This window comes from Onychomys torridus, chromosome 6, assembly GCF_903995425.1.
Source record: "Onychomys torridus chromosome 6, mOncTor1.1, whole genome shotgun sequence".
Lineage (NCBI taxonomy): Eukaryota > Metazoa > Chordata > Mammalia > Rodentia > Cricetidae > Onychomys > Onychomys torridus.
Window position 1 is genome coordinate 15,027,561 of NC_050448.1, and position 15,790 is coordinate 15,043,350.

Sequence of the window (15,790 nt, forward strand, 5' to 3'; positions counted from 1 at the left end):
TGCTTTTTGGATGGACCACCACATGACCTTCGGGTTTGGTGAATATCTCCTCACTACTGCTTCCCAGGGGACTTTGCATTTTGGGTCCTTTCCATCCACTGCCCTACAGACAGGGATAATGCAACCAGCGTGTAACATGACTGCCATCAAACCCCAAGGGAAGGCCTGTGCCTCAGCAACAACCTTGCATTCCAGAATTCATGGGTGCAAGACATTTTCCAGAGGTGGCTCCTGATTCCTGCTTTCTCCTGGGGGCTCTTAGGAGGTAGATTGAATGTGTAATTTTGTTTGAACTTTATGCAGTCTAGAGCCACAGCTTTACCTTCTGAGGGTTGGGGATGGGGATGTTAAAATCCAAAGTGACAAGTACATTTTCACATGCTACACTGAACAGCTTCATACAGAAGACAGGTAAAGATGTGAAGTTGGGAAACACCAAGAGTTCATAGTGTCCATGTGAGAGGATGATGGATTACCCTGAGTTTTCCAATGCACAAAAAGCACTTGTTATTTCTTTTACTAATAGAGTGGTTTTTTTTTTGTTTGTTTGTTTGTTTTTGTTTTTGGTTTTTCGAGACAAGGTTTCTCTATGTAGCTTTGGAAACTGTCCTAAATCTCGCTCTGTAGACTAGGCTGGCCTCTAACTCACAGAGATCCGCCTGGCTCTGCCTCCTGAGTGCTGGGATTAAAGGCGTGCACTGTCGCCGCCACCGCCGCCACCACCACCACCACCACCACCACCACCACCACCACCACCACCATCCGGCACTAATAGAGTTTTTAGAGTGACCTTTTATCTATCTTGTGTGTGAGTGCACCTGTGCGGACGTACAGGTGACACGGAGTACATATGGACGTCAGAGAACAGCTTGCAGGATTTGGTTCTTCTCCACCAGCATGTGTAGCCAGGGGTTCGAATTTAGACAATCCTATTTTACTTGGTGGCCCCTAAACAGCATTTTTTTGGGGGGGGGGAAGCTGAGGATTGAACCCAGGGCCTTGTGCTTACCAGGCAAGCGCTCTACCACTGAGCTAAATCCCCAGCCCCTAAACAGCATGTTTGAAAAAGCTTTTAGAGAGAATTCAAGTCAGAGTCGGGGTTGCCTCTTTCATTCACTGTCCTGGTTGGCCCCTGGGTCGCTGATGTGGCAGTCTGCTCCAGTGTTTCTGGGGCAGGGCAGCACCCAGGGCTTGGAGACCTGGACTGAGTCCTCTGACGAATTACTACCCTCCAGAATTCCAGTCCCATGGCTCACCGTGGTAAATAACACACCACTGGCTGGATTGGTCTCACTAACAGAATCTACGACCCTGGCAGGGCCTTGAGGACCCATGTGTTTTGTTGTCTTGTTTCTTTAGTGGCTGTGCAGTGAGAGACTGTCAGGGATGTTCTCTTGTCTTTAGTGAGCATCTCCTCTGTGCTGGGGTGTCACAGGCACCTCATGTAGGTTCTGTTTTGTTGGTGTATCAAAGTCTCACGATATCAAGGTACCATGGCCTTAATTAGAGGATAAAGTTGCTGATGCCCAGTCACCCACTAGACAGTGCGTGGTAGCTTTTTGACCCTGTGTGTTTCTATCAACATGGCTATCTGTAGGCCCAGCCCCAGCCCCCTATTGTGAGAACAGACTACCTAATTGCCAGTCATGTGGCTTTATTACCTGTACCCACATCTTTAAAAAAATTGTCTTTGTACCTGTGTTGTTGAGCAAATGAATCTTCACAGTCCTTCCTCTGGCTGTGGTAGTGGCAAAGAGGCCCACCCCAAGATGGAAGTCCCTGTTTGTTCATCCTCAAGGCAGCCAGAGCTCTGACTTGATTTTACATGCTGTCTTAGTTTTCCATTGCTGTGAAGAGACCCCAAGGCCAAGGTAAAAGAAAATGTCTTTTGGGGTTCATGATTGCAGAGCCCATGACCATCATGGTGGCAGGCAGGCAGGCAGGCAGGCATGGTGCTTGAGCAGTAGCTGAACCAGAGAGAGGGGGGTGGGTGGAGGGGAGCACTGCTAACTGGGAAGGGCATGGGCTTTTGAAATCTCAAAGCCCACTTCCAGTGACACACCTCCTCCAACAAGGCCACACCTCCTAATCCTTCCCAAACAAGTCACACCAACTGGGGGCCAAGCATTCAAACATCTGATCCTCTGGGGACCATTCTTATTCAAACCCCCCACCTACCTACTCTTCTTCTCTGTCAGTATTCTGTCCAGCCAGGGCAAGGCAGGGAAACCAGGAAGCAGCCAGGGAATCATCACTGGAGGAGGCTTATCAGGAAGGATGCTTAAGGCTGCCGCCCGCAGGCCTTTGCTGATGGGGGGGGGGGCAACTTTCCTTTTGAGCCAATACCTTGGGCTGTGCCACCCCTGGAGTCAAGATGCTCTTTGAAAGCATTGTGAGATGAGCGAAGAGGGAGGCAGTAGAGCTGGGCACCTCCTGGGTCTTTTTTTTTTCCTTTTTAAAAAATGAGTCCTTGGCCTGCTTGCATGTATGTGTATCATGTACTTGTCTGGTGCCCTTGGAAGTCAGAAGAGGATGTCATATTCCATGGAACTGGAGTTAGATGGTTATTAACTTCTGTATGTGCTGGGACCTGAAAACAGGTCCTCTGTAAGAGCAGTAAGTGCTCTTAAACTCTGAGCCATCTTAGTCCTGGGCACCATTTTTTTTTTAAAGCAGGAAGTAAGGACTCAAAGGTTGTGAACCACTTAGGGTGAGTCCCCTGCATCTGACATCTGAGCCTGGCCAGAGACCTCTGGCTAATCAGATTCTCAAAGGGCAGCATTATGCTCTGCACCTGAATGCACACATTGCCAGTTATTAAAACACAATGAAGTATGGTAAGATCCAAGGGCACTAAATGTGGTGATTCATAGATCTTCAGGCTCTAGGGCAGGTCCTGGGATCTTCAGCACCACTATCATCATGGATGCACCACACAGCAGAAAGAAAGCCACCAGATTTAAAGTAGCAAGTCACACTTCCACCTAGATTGCTTTTAGCAGGTGCCTTGACCTCCTGTGTTGCCACATGAGATTGTCCTGATGGAGACATGCTTGAGGAACGGGGGTTGTTGGTAATTGCTCATTAACTATAAGGTCCTCAGACTGCTCGCTGACTGTCTGTGATGTGATTTCTAGTGTGCTATGAAGTAATTCATTACAGTACATTCTAAAGGAATACAGCTTCCTGAGCAGCAGAGAAGCCAGTGATGCTTGCTCAAGGGCCAGGAAGAATTGTGTTTAACATGTGAAGTAAAGCTGGTACTCATGAGAAGTTCAAACATTGAATTTTAAAAGCCTAGGCAAGAGAGATGGATGGCTCTATAGTAAAGTGCTGGCTGCCCTTGCAAGCATGAGGATTTGAATTCAGTACCCAGAACCCAAAGAAAAAGGTCAACCGCATTATCGAGAGCTTGTGATCCCAGCATCTGGGAGGCAGAAAACAGTGGCTCTCCGAGGCTCACTGGCTAGCCAGCACAGCCTGCTTGTTAAGGATGGTGTGCTGGTCTGAGAGAAAATAGCCCTCAAAGGCAGGAACTCCTAAGTAACACTTAGGAGGTGTGGCTTTGTTGGAGTAGGTGTGGCCTTGTTGGAGGAAGTGTGTCACTGTGGGGTCTTTGAGGTCTCGTTTGCTCAAGCTACACCTAGAGAGACAGACCACTTCCTCTTATCTGCATGTCAAGTTGTAGCCAGCAGCACGTCTGCCTGCATACCAACATGCTCCCCACCATGATGATATGGACTGAACCTCTGAAACTGTAAGAGCCACCTCAAGTAAATGTTCTTTATAAGAGTTGCCAAGGTCATGGTGTCTCTTCACAGCAATAGAAACCCTAACTGAGACAGGTGGCTAGGGAATGAGAAGGACAGACACTCAAACACAAGCACAGGAAAGCTGAGGCTCTGCAATGCCATATGCTTTGTTGGACCACGTACTTCCACCTGCAGCCCATAACCTCAGCCTGATTATTAGGTGCAGCCCAGGAGAAGGGAATCTCTAGTCTCTGTAGGTGGTCTCTGCTGGCTGAGTAGTTCTAAAGTTGCTAGTCTTTTCATACCGGTCATTCATTGACACTTGGAGGGAAAGCTCTGCTCTGCCCTTTGAACCTCACTCTGGTACCGCTTTGCCACTCCTATGGGGCCTGAGGCATTGAAGTCCCCAACATGGCCATGCCCATGTCAACAATATGATATACATTCACTCAGGGCTTCATCCACCCAGGGCTTCTGCTCCTTACATACCTTCCCAAACAAGGCCATATCTACCAATCCTTCCCAAATAGCCACGAATTGAGAATCAAGTATCTAAATGCTGGAGAATTGTAGGGACATCCCATTCAAATCAACACACACACACACACACACACACTCACATATACACACACATGCACACCTACACATGCACACACACATGCACACATGTACACGCACACACACAGTGAATAAAATCAAGCCCCTGCCTCTGTACTTTACTTCAGTCTTCTTAGAGATGAACTTGTGTAGCCTGCCACTTTGATGGTGGTGTCCTTTGCCATACAGAACTTCTCAGTTTCAGGAGGTCCTGTTTATTGTTGGCACAGACTCATTCTTGGTCTCCATGTTTCTCGAAAGTGTATCAACTATGAGGGAAGGAGTGATTTTTGTAGGTGTACATCTTGCTGGTTGAGTGCATACTTAGCATGCATCCTACCAAAACAAACACCTACACCAAACCTGAGTGGCTTTCTTTTGAGAGTCGGGTGATTTCCAACCACCTCTTTACCTGTGTATCCATCAGCCTAGCCCCGCTGAACACACTGCTCTCCCTTTGGAAAGTTCCCTTGTACCTCACATGCCAGCCCAAACTCTGTCTTTACTGCCTATCCTAAGTTTTGTCTGAATGGAATAGAAATATGTGGTCTTTGGGCCTGGCTTCTTTTCCTTAGCAAAGTATTTTTAAAATCTTTATTTTTATGTGTATGGGTGTTCTGCAGGCATGATCTGTAGACCACGTGTGTGCCTGGTGCCTGTGGAGGCCAGGAGAGGGTGTGAGGTCCCCCAGGGCTGGAGGTACAGATGGTTGTGAACTGCCATGTGGGTTCTGGGTAGCAAGTCTGGGTTCTTTGGGAGAGCAGCCAATGCTCTGAACCACTGATCCATCTATGCAGCCCCTTACCAGGATATATTTAAGGCTCACCCATCCTTCTGCATGAATTTATCTGTCACTGGGGAGTTGTGCTCTGATCACAGATGTCTCATGGTACATTAATTTGTATTGTTTGGGTTTTAAGGATGTTTTGGCTTTTGCTTGTTGTGAATTAAGATCCAGTGAACATACATACACACATTTTAGTATGGACATCCGGTCTTCACTTCTCAAGGCTGAATAGCTAGAAGTACATTTACTTGGTCTTATGACAAATGAATATTTAACTGAACAAACCATCAAATTGTGCTACAAACTAGTTTCATTTACATTCCAGCTAGTAATGTGTGTGAGTTCCCCCAACACTGGGTTTCTCTGACTTTTCAACATGGAAGTATTTAGTGGCTGGGGAATGACGTCACGTTATTTTCATTTTCCTAACAACTTACAATAATGACTACCTTTTTATGCAGCTTCCTAGCGCCAATGCATATTCTATGATGTGTGTTTATTCATGTTTTTTTTTTTGTCCATGTGTTCCTGGGCTACTGCTTTTTTAAAATTTCTGTGTGAGTTCTTTATATTCTGAAAACAAGCTGAACATCTCTCTGTGTATGAAACGTTATCTCTACATGCTATGTATACAGAGATATTGATAGTATTTTCCTTTCATTTGCGGCTTCTCTTTTATTTTGATGAGATTTCAATTTGTTAACTTTTTCATTTATGGATTGTAATTTGGGTGTCATATCTGAGAACACACACTGAGTTCAAAGTCACACAGACTCTACTTTTCATTTTCTTCTGGAAGTTTTACAAAACCTAGATGATTTCTTCACCTATTCTGAAGACTGGATGGATAATGTCCTCTGTAGGACCCTCTTTGGCCATAGTCAGAAGTAATATAAGTTAGATCTGTGAAGCTGAGAGGTCCTATTGTCTGGAGTGTCCTTAAGAGGACTGCATGTGACCCCAGAGCCTGCAACAGTGGCCTTGGTGGTGGTGACACACACCTTTAATCCTAGCTCTTGGAGGCAGAGGCAAGCGGATCACTGTGAGTTTGGGCCAGCCTGGTCTACAGAGTGAGTTCCAGGACAGCCAGAGCTACACAGAGTAACCCTGTCTCAACAAAACCAAAAACCAATCACAGTGGCCTTGGTAATTGGCTCCTCCAGATTTCCCTAAGGTCCAATTGAGGTCTTACTCACTCAGAAGAATTAAGACAGACTTCCTGTTTTCTAGGACCAAATAGAACACTCTTTTTCAGGAGAGTGTTCACTGGGCTGGTGTAGGCCCAGTTTGCTCAGTGAACAAGGGGGAGGTGATTCCTGTGGATGGAAGCGCTGACAAGGTCGTGCTTTCCGGTGTCTCCTCACTTCCAGGTGTATTTCTCTAGGTAATGAAGTATTGTGTCTTAGCTGAAAGACACACCTCATATGACTGTCAGTCTTTTGTAAAGGTATGATTTATTTTTGTTTAAATTAAAATAAAGTTTGTAGCATGAATCTTAAATGGTCTTATTAATAAAAATAAACCTGGGGCCAGTTATTGGGGTAAATGCTGGAAGATCAGAGAAGCAGAACTAGCCACAGCCACCTCATCTCTCCAGTTCCTCAGCTGATCCTGTTTCCTCAGACTGGAAGCTTCTACATTCTCATCCAGAATGAATCTCAGCTGAACTGCTGCTAAAAACCTAAAAGCTTAACCAGGCTCTAGTTCCCGGTTCCTCTCGCCTTAAATACCTTTCTGCTTTCTGCCCTTACTTCCTGGAATTAAAGGCATGAGTCATCATGCCTGGCTGTTTCCAATGTGGCCTTGAACTCACAGAGATCCAGAGGGGTTTCTGCCTCTGGAATGCTAGGATTAAAGGCGTGAGTGCCACCACTTTCTAGCCTCTGTATCTAGTGGCTGTTCTGTTCTCTGACCCCAGATAAGTTTATTAGGGTGCACAATATTTTGGGGAACACATTACCACCACAAAAGTTACATTATTTCGCCCTCCCCTCTCCTCATTCCCCCCCCCCCAGGGAAGATATTCTGCCATTTGAAATCAATATAGTTTATTAAACATATTTCTTTGAGGCAATCCTCCAACCCTTTCCATGCCCTGCCTCACATCCTATCTCAAAAGCGTGGCTCCTTTAATACACAAATATATAAATACAGCCTCCTGAATCCATTTAGTGTTGCTTGTATGCACACAATTTCAGAGCTGACCACTTGATAATGGATAACCAGTTGTGAACTCAGCAGCATTCATTGGCTGCCCTTGTCTAGGGCAGGGACCATGAGATTTCTGCCTTCTGCATCAGTATGTCTTTTAGTGTTGTTGCTGATCCAGTGCTGTTTAGGCACTGGAATAGTATAGTTGTGGTATGGTGGGTGTAGCTTCCGGTCAGACACATGTGATGGGTCATGCTGGTCCTCTAGCTCTGCAGTCTTTCTGACCTTCTGCAATGGTCCCTGAGTCTTAGGTACAGGACTTGTGTTATAGCTGGATCCACTGGGGCCGGGCACTCCATAGTCAGTGGGTCTTTGTTGGACCAGCTGTGGTTCCCAGTTCTCTGTCTGCTGCAAAGAGAAGCATCTTTGATGAGGGGTGAGACTTGCCTCATTAGGCAAAGATGTTCCATGAGCTTTGGGTCTGTAAGCATGATTTATTTTAAATTGACACTCTCTGGAGTTCAGTCTGCATGAGCGTGCACACACACATTTTACATTTTGCAATGATCACTCAGAGTGGTTAGCAGGTCCTTCATCACAGACATTTATTTCATAATCCTCTTTACCAGCTACTTGAAAGCATTCAATTAAAGCCTGTTTTCTAGCCTGTTGGCAGGCATATGTTCCTCCCATCCATTTGTACCCTTGTGTCCAGCCCATCCTCTGCCTAGTCTTCCCCACTGTGCTTTCTAGGATCTGGGAACCAAAGTTCAGATCTATACTTGTCTCTGGTCATCATTTTGGTCTCCGTGTTAGTGAGAGCATGACTCATGGCTGTCACGAGACTCTTTGTCCATGTTCTAGTTCAAGACCACATTGCTCCTGTCATTAGAGAAGAGCGGCTGTGATTTCTTCAGTACTATCACTTGACACAGTGTATCAGCCCTCACTTAACACATGAAGGTCTCAAGGTGGCCGAAGTGTGGTGACACTCAGGAAGGTGAGGCTGGAGGATTGCTCAAGTTTGAGGCCATCCTGAGCTGCCCATAAGACCCTGTCTCAGAAAACAGAAGCTCTTAGAGCTAGATGTTGCATAGTTTTATCTTTTGAGTATCTTCAGAGGTCAAAAGTACACAACCAATAAGCAGCTCTACTTGACCAGATCCTGTTAGTTCATTTTTTATTCTGCTTTTCTTAGGATACGATGGAATCTCTCTATGTTGCCCAGGTTAGCCCGGGACTTCCAGGCTCAGTGATCTTTCTGTCTTGGCCTCACAGGCAGCTAGGACTGTGGGTACTCACTGTACCCAGCTAGACAGCTGTATTTCTTTAAAGGTCTTACTATATAGCTTAGATTGGTCTAGAGTTAGCTATGTAGATTAGAATGGCCTTGAATTTGAAGCAATCCTCCTGTCTCTGTCTCTGGGACAGAGTGCTAGGATTACAGACATGAACCACTATGTCTTACCAGATCAGACTTTAAAATAGTTTTTAAAATTAATGAGTTAATTAGTTTGACAGGCATGGTTGTTTTGACTGCATGTGCATTGGTGTACCAAGTGTATGCTTGGTGCCCAAGGAGGCCAGAAGAGAGCATCAGATCCCCTGGATGGCTATGAGCTGCCCTGTGGGTTCTAGGAACCAAGCCCAGGGCTTCTGGAAGATCAGCAAGTGCTTTTAAACACCGAGTCATCTCTCCAGCCTCCAGTCCAGATTTTGTAATGACTGAATTCAGGTTCGGTGAGATTTGGGGGCGGTGGGGACACTGTGAGGAGGACAAAAAGCCTTTCACTTTGGACTATTTTGGATTTCTGACCTGACAGATGGGTTGCCTTGTGTTCTTAGTGACCAAGGCTGCTTTGAGGGGTTGGAAGCAACTGTCACCCAGAGGCTGTGGAGAAGCTGAGGTCTGGGTGGGCCTGGCAGGAGCCTGCATCGTGAAAGCATTTCTGAGTGCACATTTTGAAGAGGAAAGATCCTGGCTGTGCTTATAACATTCTTTGTCCAGAGGGAAGGTGTGCTGCCGTTTGGAATAAACACAATCCAGCCAACGCGTTTCCTCATCTGCCATGGACTCTAGAACCACTCCCTTGCTCCACGGACACTTGCAGATACCTGGGAAAGCTTTTGCTCGGGGGCGGTGGGTGAAATGATAGCCGAGGTGTTTCAGGCCCCTTGAGAGCTAAGTGGCAGAGCCGAGGGCAGCCTGAAGCACTTTCAGTCACCAGACCAAGGGTACCCTGTGAATATTTGCTATGTTTCTGTAGGAAACAAAAGCCCCCGCCCACAGACCTTCTCTCCTTAGTAAGGACAGCTCCATCCATGGAGTTTCTCTCTTTAGGGTTAAGGAGACCCCTGGCAATTCTTCCAATAGCGCTTCACAGAGCAGTAACAGAAGCAGAATGTAGTCCCTCAGGAAGCACAATCAGTGTTGCTGTTCCCAGTGTCAACTCCCCCTGCTCCCCATTTCACAGGTCCATGCTGGTGGCATTACTCATGTTCAGGGCCACACTAGGCTTTTTGTTGTCACCAGGGATGTGCCCTTATCAATACACGATCAGGCACATTGGCCGGAAAATGTAAACAGGCCGGTGGCTTTGAGCCACCCGTCACTAGCTTTCTTAACAGTCCACCAGAAATGTCCTCCTCGGGCAAGGTTAGCTCGGTGTCCTCAGAGCGGCACCAGAATGCATTTAACCAGCACCCTAGCCCAAAGCCTGCAGGTTTGAAAGGTATAAGAATGTATAAATATCTACATTATGTATATTGTAATGCATCTGTACTCGTCTTTGTTCATCTATTTTTAGGGGCCCTCTTTTAGACAGACAGGTATTTTAACACACACAGCACATAGATAGTAAAATGCTACTTTTTCATGTTTAGCATTCCGTGTACCATTCTCTTGTTTATCCAGAAAGCAATTTGGGCATTGGGCATCTTCACTAGGCACATGGGTGACCCTTGAGGTGAGGGCTGGGACACCCGAGTGGATGGCGGTGTGTCTATAGCACTCCTGTGTGCTTTGTTTTTGCCGGTAACTTCCTGCCTTGTTCTTTTTGTCTCTCCTGTGCACTGCTGGATCTAATAAGAGCTTGTCTGTAACCGTGGAAGTTGGTGGGACATTTTTGGAGAGCCCTTGACAGCAGCTACGAAACATGTCAAGGTTCTTACCTTTTGACCCTGTAACTTCTGCTGTGTGGTATGGACATAGCACTGGGATCTGGAACAGCAAGCCTTTTAGGCGAATGTGAGGGCCTGTGTAAACCCCACATTTAATCTGCAGAATCCTAACTTCAGTGAGAGGGCCAGGAGAGACGACTCGTGTCGTTTAAAAAATTCCGTGGTTGTTCTTTTCCGGGGAACAGATGAGTGTGCAGGCAGACTTGAGATGAGTGCCGTGGTTGAGGAGAGGGTGGGGTGGCTGTGTGGGGGTTCCCACGTTGAGTGCACTACCTCCTACCTTCTTACCCCTAAAGCCGAGGATATTCTTATTGCCCTCTTTACTGTTGCATGGTGTGTTGTTTTATTATTATTATTTTATTGGTGTTGAATATCTTTTTACTTTGACCAGGCTTTATTTTCATTTTTTTAAAACCTAACAAAAGTAAATTAGCAGAAATGTAAGCAAACTGAGACACAGGTTAACTTTTTGAAGGTGGAAATTGTCAGGGGGCGAGGTTAGTTGGATAAGACCACAGCATGGAGAACTTGTGTATTCTTGTTGGGTGGGAGAGCATGAGGAAAGAACGTGTGAACTGTGGGGAGACCTGTACCCCGTGAAGCACTCCCCCACCCTTCCTCCCTCCCCTCCCTAACCTTTCAGCAACATTCCTGGGAGGTGCCCCAGCACCCCCTTTCTTCCCTTCACTTCTGTTCCTACACTGTAAGTGTCCTACAAGAAAGGGACACTTCCTGTCCCTCCTCTCCCACCCCCCACTTGTACTGCTGGCCTGTCCCTGTGTCACTGGTGACCCCCAACTTGCACTGCTGGCCTGTCGCTGTGTCACTGGTGACCCTCACTTGCACTGCTGGCCTGTCGCTGTGTCACTGGTGACCCTCACTTGCACTGCTGGCCTGTCGCTGTGTCACTGGTGACCCTCACTTGCACTGCTGGCCTGTCGCTGTGTCACTGGTGACCCCCACTTGTACTGCTGGCCTGTCGCTGTGTCACTGGTGACCCCCCACTTGCACTGCTGGCCTGTCCCTGTGTCACTGGTGACCCCCACTTGTACTGCTGGCCTGTCGCTGTGTCACTGGTGACCCCCCACTTGTACTGCTGGCCTGTCGCTGTGTCACTGGTGAGCCCCTGCTTCACTTTAGCTCCCAGCCTTTGACTGGTAAGACTTCGTGACTACTGTATTCCCCTTAGGCAACTAAAAAAAGGTAATTCATTCATTGTTCAAACCCAGAAAACAGAGAAATGAGCAAATAATCCTTGTTGTTTGAATTTCTAGAGGTAACCACTGTTTTCTCACTCTCTCTGCGCCCTCTCTTTGAGGGAGGGTCTCACTATGCAAACCTGTCTGGCCTGGAACTCAGAGATGTCTCTGTCTGCCTCCTGAGTGCTGGGATTAAAGGCCCGGTGACTTTTTTTAGTTGATTATGTATCCTCTTGGGTTCTTTATACATGTATCACAAAACAGAAATTTATTTGTGCTTATGCTTCTTATGGGAATCTGGATTCTTATTTTCTCTCTCCCTAATGCAAATAGTGGAAGATATGCATAGTGCCTAGCTTTGCATGTTTTCACCCAGTGAATGAAGGCAATGTATCGGCGGAGACATAGATGTCTCTTGGCATCCGACAGGCTCCATGTTTTAGTGAAGTACTGTTTATTTCTTAAAGGTGCTTCTCCTCTTTCATTTTGGACTCATTCACACTGCTGCTGGGTTAGCACCCAAACTCCCAGGGTTGTCTGGAATATTCCCAGGCATTTCTACTAGCCTGCCTGCCGTTAGCCATCCCTGGCTGCAAGCCCCTCTTGGTTCACTCAGCCGTTCTTCACTCCAACAGAATCAGATATCCACACAAGCTGTTGAACATGCTGTCCATGACTTGGTTTGTCTGCTTTTCTCATTAGGTGGTGAATCCTAATGAGGCAAGAGCTGGACCTAATTAATTTTCACCCATATGGATGGAACACATATGAGCAAATGAATAGAACGTACTCACAAGCAAGCTCACCTGGTGAACAGTTGCCTGGAGCACTGTGTCAGGGTTGCTCTGGGATCTCAAAAGATCCCTCATATTTGGGATGACGCAATAAGAGGGTTCAAGCCTACAGATAGAAGATGGGCCGTTACTTTTCAATGTGGCAGTTCTAGGGTTTAACGGGCCATGCCATTGGCAGTTATAGATAGATATGTGATGTGGGAGCTTCGGCTCCCTAGACAAACAACTCAGAGTTGTCTAGACACTTGATGTCAGGCTGTGAGAGCAGCTACACATTATCAGCAGTGAAAGGGGCACCTGCCAATCACTGGGGTACAGTAGGAGCAAAATCTGGGGGACAGGAGACTGGAGTGTTGTTTTGGGGCCCAAAGGAGGAAAGGGTTTTGGGCAATGATGAATGGGTCACCAAGGTGAGGGCAGAGGGTTAACCTCTGGATTTACAATTCTGAGGACTCTGGTAATGCCAGATGTGATGTGACTGGGATTAAAGGGCAGCCTTCCAAGAGGCTCGGATGCAGAAAAGTGAGTCAGGTAAATCAAGTCAAAATTAGGTGGCTCTAAAGTTCCTTCCAAGTCAGAGGTAGAAGGCTGTATATTGTAGGAAAGTATTAAAAAGCCACAAACCTGATCCACAATCTTATCGCAATAACCCAAAAGTGCTGCTGGTCTGCGCAGCCCTTTTCCGTGAAGTTAAGCTATGGGGACTCAGTGCGTGAGTGCAGCTTTGCCTTTGCATTGCAGGGTTTGGCTCCAGCATCTGCCCCAAATTAATTGCTACGGTTGATTTGGCTGATGTAATTGGCGAGACCCTGTCTCCTCACTGCTCCCCGGGTATTTCTCCATATGGAGTTATTTAATTAGACAGAAATAAAACTCTTCATTCATTCATTCAGCAGAGATTTATTACTTGTCCATGGTGCAGACCGTGCTTGCTGCTGGGGTGGGGCAGGCCTGTGACAGACATGCTGCCCTTCAGGCCGGAGTGGCCTCATTTGCAGAGGGTTTCGCTGCCACCTGCATGGTGGCATTTTTCTTCTCTTTTTCTTTGCTTTTTTTTAGACATGAACACACTTCCAGTACACATTTGTAGAACTTCTCTGTTGATGATATCTGTCCTTAACACTGAAAACACTCTAGAAAACAAGTTCCTTCGTGGCTGCTTTTTAATTTTCTTTTAATTCCCCCATAGTCACAACAGTACCAAGTACATCTTTAAAATTAATCTCCCTCCCCATTTTACACATTTCCAACAAACAAGCAAGCAAGCAAGCAAACAAAAACCCCAAGCAAAGCTGACTCCCAAGAATTTACTGGGTCTCTGATCTGAACTTCTAAAATGCACTTCAGCACCTGCTCTCTGTGCTTTCCAGAAGGTTCCCACTAATTTCAACAGGACAATAGTGTGTGAAATGGTCTTTTCCCAGATAGGATGGTTTGTTTGTTTGCTGAGTTGCCTGAACAAAGGAAAAGACTGAAGACCTACAAGACAGCAAAGGTTCCAGAGAAATCTTGCAGTGGACTCTGGAGAAGCTGCAGGTCGGGAGTATGAGGACAGGAAGGCCTCTGTTGAGGTGCGTCCTCAGAGGGTATGCTCCATTGCCTGTGCAGTGCCCCTGTGCAGTGCTCCCGTGCAGTGCCCCCTGCAGCACCTGTGCAGTGCCCGTCCAGTGCCAGCTCGGATGCCAGGAGAGGGCACCTGTGGCTTATGGATCCATTTTGTTACCAGCCAGAAAACAAACTCATTTTGGTAGAGAAGTGGAGGCGGCCACGAAGCCTGGGGAGAAGATGCTCAGATAGTGTAACGCCACATGTTGCTGATGACTGTAAGTGGCCACTTGATCTGTGTGCCTGGAACCCTGTTTCAGGGCTCAGTGAAATCGAGAATTCACAATTATTTGATTAATTTGATGAATGTTCCAAATTAGGAACTCCAGGTCAGGGTTTGTCTCCGACCTAAATTATACAGTGCAGTTGTCTACAGTGATCAAATTAACCAGCTGATTGCCAAATCCCCTTTTCTCCCCATCCCCGTGGATGCAGCCTAAAGAACTAATAGCTCACTGGACTCTGCCCCAGTCTATTTTGGGATAATTGATGCCTTTGTGCTCCTATTCCGGCAGCTTGGTATCAAACACTGCTGCTTTGTGCAGAGCATGTCAGTTGGCGACTTATTACCTCAAAATGCACCCTTTCTCCTGTGAACGCTTATCAATCAGAACTTCGGAGGCAATTTTCCAGACTCCCTCAGGAAACTCCCATTTTATTGCTATGGAAAATATTTGATTCTTTATGTTTTTCTTCATAAAATGAGTCCATTTATGGTTTGGGGATGCACATGGTTTTCGTTCAATTCTCCAGCCATTACTTTAAAGCATGTCTATGTTTGCTGGAACTCTTCCTAAGTGAAAAGGATCAATGATCTTAACTTCATCAAGAATAAGGAGAAAAATTCAGTGAAATGATGGTGAGGAAGCATTTCATTCTTTACCATATAAATATCTCCTTCCTAGGTCAGTTATCACTGTAACTGAGGCTCTGTGATGAGTTAGGGGTAGTTACTGCAGTTAACTCAGGTCTGCACTTCTATGAACTGGCCTAGATTCTGCTTTGAGTTTCATTTCTCTGTTCTTTTGTGTCTCTGTGTGTCTATGTACAGGTGTATTTGCGTACACACGTGTGTGTGTGTGTGTGTGTGTGTGTGTGTGTGTGTGTGTCTGTCTGTCTGTCTGTCTGTGTGCCTGCACACATGTAGCGGTCAGAGGTCAACTTTGGCTCTCCTTTTTTTTTTTTTTTTTTTAAAGAGAGTGGGCTCACTAGCCTGGGCTCACTAATTGATTAAGCTGAGTAGCCTGTGCACCCCAGAGATCCTGTCTCTGCCTCAAAGTGCTGGCTTACAAGTGTGAACCACTCTGCAGAGTCCTTGTCCTGGGTGCTGGAGGCTGAACTCATGTCCTCATACTTTGTGAGCCAGCACATTACCGACTACACTGTCTCCTGGACCCTACAATTTAGCTGTATGTAACAAGCAAGCTGGTTGACTCCTCAGTCCTCACTCTACAAGGCTCTGATGGCTCAAGATTTCTCTCTTAAAGAACTTTGGTTTGCTGACAGATCACTAGCCAGAATGCCACTTTACTTGGAGCATAGCTCAATTGCAAGTGCATACTGATAGTTGATCACTTCTGTCTAAATGGCTTTGGCATGGGAGATTTGTCACACGCTTGTATGACTAAGTTTTCAAAATGGCAGCATATGTCCCTGTCCTCTTGGGTTTTAATTTGGTTCCTCATTTTAGTCTCAGGACTGGCCAGGATAACAAGTTGGAGTTGG

General features: G+C 46.4%; 1 non-coding gene across 1 annotated transcript; it reads right to left on the bottom strand.

Annotated features, from left to right (window-relative positions):
• Positions 1 to 970: 970 nt before the first annotated feature.
• Positions 971 to 1,042, bottom strand: Trnat-ggu. The gene has a single exon. It is a non-coding gene; the product is annotated as a tRNA-Thr (tRNA).
• Between the last annotated feature and the right edge of the window lie 14,748 nt (positions 1,043 to 15,790).